The sequence below is a fragment of the Pygocentrus nattereri genome, chromosome 4 (genome assembly GCF_015220715.1).
Source record: "Pygocentrus nattereri isolate fPygNat1 chromosome 4, fPygNat1.pri, whole genome shotgun sequence".
In the NCBI taxonomy this organism is placed as follows: Eukaryota; Metazoa; Chordata; class Actinopteri; order Characiformes; family Serrasalmidae; genus Pygocentrus; species Pygocentrus nattereri.
In genome coordinates this window covers 22,855,581-22,857,939 of record NC_051214.1, presented here as the reverse complement: position 1 = coordinate 22,857,939, position 2,359 = coordinate 22,855,581, and the positions used below count along the sequence as shown (strand labels likewise).

Genomic DNA, 2,359 nt, shown 5'->3' with positions numbered 1-2,359 from the left:
AGAACTTAAATTCTGAACAGAACAGGTCCAGTTTTGTGTTGAGTTTTGGTCAGTGACTGTTGTCATGAGTCACACGCAGTGAAGTGAGTCACAGAAGTCCTATAGGCTTTGGGTTGTGTACCGAGGTCGTGAGGTAAAGAAAAGGGACCTTTAAGGTTGTGTTCAGGTGTTTAGACTGTGGCATTGTTTTCTAAGAGCAGAGCACCAACAACACATGGAACAAACTCAGCACTCCTTTAGTGTCCTGCAAGCAAAAGTCGAGTCGCTTGAAAGAGAAAGAAATGAGTTACTGAGCTGCATTAATAAAATGAAAAGCAAGTGAACCCCCCCATGAGGAGGAGCAGAGTCCTTCCACTGATAGTGAAGGCAGTTCTGATCAAGCTGGTCTTGATCTGTTATAGAAACAGTTACGGGCAGAGGGAAAAGAGGAAGGTTGAAGCATGAGCCTCTGAGTCTGGCAGAAGAGTTCAAACAGGCTAGAACAGTTTTACTGCATGTGGGCTGTTCTGATCTGAGGATGTGATGAGCAGTAAAGTTGGTGTTGGTTAGACGTCACAAGCTGAGGTGTCACAGCTACACATAACTATTGTGTTACAGTGCGAGTCCCATGGAGCAGGAAGTCAGCAAAGCCAGGGAACACATGATAATGTATGACATTACTGTTAGAACCGTTTGATCATGTTTTAGGTTCTAGGGTTTGACCTCAATACCAAAGCTGTGAACTTAGCCAGAAGCCCTCAGTCCTTCTAAGAGTCCAGTCGGCTGGGGGGAAACTCAAATGACCACAGAGACAGTGTCTGTACTCAGAAAGTCTCTCCCCTTTATTAATCAAAATAGCAGAGTTTATATTCACACAAATGGCATGACCATCGCACGATCATGCAACAAGACAATAGAGGGAGAGGATTGGATGAAATAGAGATTTAGGTGGACAAGGGCCCCCAAGGACGTTTATGACGTCCAGGAACATGGAGCCTAAACAACAGATAATATTAGAACATTGCTAATCAGATATCATTGTCACTATGGGGTACAACTAACCATATGAACGCACGAGTATAAGCTGAGGCCTCTCTATGACGCAAGCCCTAAGGCCTTGTGCGTACCATAGGCCTGAAGCCCATCGGTCATGATATATATTGATCAGTATGCGCTGACATTAGGATATAACAATTCCTGCAGTGAAATGGGTCTTTGCACACACAAATGCAAGATATTTGACACAAAAAGTAAAAGTTTAGACCCCAACCACTGACTTGGACTCACTGCATGTCAGTGGGGGGGGTCTTCTTCCCCAAAATGACAAAGCAAGTGTCTTCAACACTTTGGTTTGCTGAAAAACACAGAGAAAGGCTGAAAATGCATAAAACTATATTTGGACACAATTTTACAGAAAGACTATGTTTCAATCTTTTAACTGTAACTACAAAAGTACACAAGGAAGTTCTAAGCAGTGTAACATTCTGCAGTGACGACTCCGCTGAGTCAGTGTGGAGGTAGATGGCCGCCTCACTCTTTGATGTTCCATTGCACTGAATGAGAAGATGAGATGTTGATGAAAATATCTAGATACGGAAATCTGGCAGCAAAAGTCTTACAGTCCAAGTGAGATTATAGCTTTATCTAGATGCAGGACACAGCAGTGACACCATGAGGTTAAAAGAAAAAGACAGTAAAACAGAGACATCAGAAAATATAATCATAGTGAAAATATGAACCTGCTTTAATATCTCAGTCTCACCTCTGGGAACAAATGATAAAATTCATTGCTGAGCAACCACCAGTGCTCAGACTCCAGCCCCTCACAGATGGTCTGAGGCTAGAGCTTCAACTCCACCAGCTGCAGGAATCAGGAGAAAACATCTCATCAACTTCACCATCGTCACATTCAAAATCAAACTACAACAGTCAGTAAAGTGTTTCTCTGTGCTGAAAGTGTGAAAACAAACCTTTGTGCTGTGTGAAGATGTAAGAAAACATCCTGCTTGCTCTGTGTAAAGCTCGGCAGTGCAGCTACAGGGACAGAGGAGAAGAGAAAGTAAAGTGTTTAGGGGAGACTGAGGTGTTAATCAGACATTGGTGGGAAAAATCTTTTCTTTGCATTAAACCCCCTAAAATCCCAAACTCACTACATACTAAGGTTCATTTTTCAGTCAATACAGGGACTCCAGTACAAACTGGCTGAGCTACTCTTAGATCATAGAAGTGTGTAATTAAACGTGTGTCCTGGTCATTTAAGGCATTAAACTGTGTGAAAAGCTGAATTTGACCCGAATTCTCATCTGTGGTCCACAAGAAAGGTATGGAATTAAGACCAGCTGCTGCCAGCTGAGCACAGAAACCTCTTACAGCAAAGACA

The 2,359-nt window shown here is 42.7% G+C and overlaps 1 long non-coding RNA gene across 1 annotated transcript; it reads right to left on the bottom strand.

Moving 5' to 3' along the window:
* Window positions 1–1,356: 1,356 nt before the first annotated feature.
* Window positions 1,357–2,015, bottom strand: LOC119263202. The gene is made up of 3 exons (XR_005130180.1): window positions 1,950–2,015; window positions 1,742–1,840; window positions 1,357–1,532 (listed from the first exon to the last, which is right to left on the bottom strand). It is a non-coding gene; the product is annotated as an uncharacterized LOC119263202 (long non-coding RNA).
* Between the last annotated feature and the right edge of the window lie 344 nt (window positions 2,016–2,359).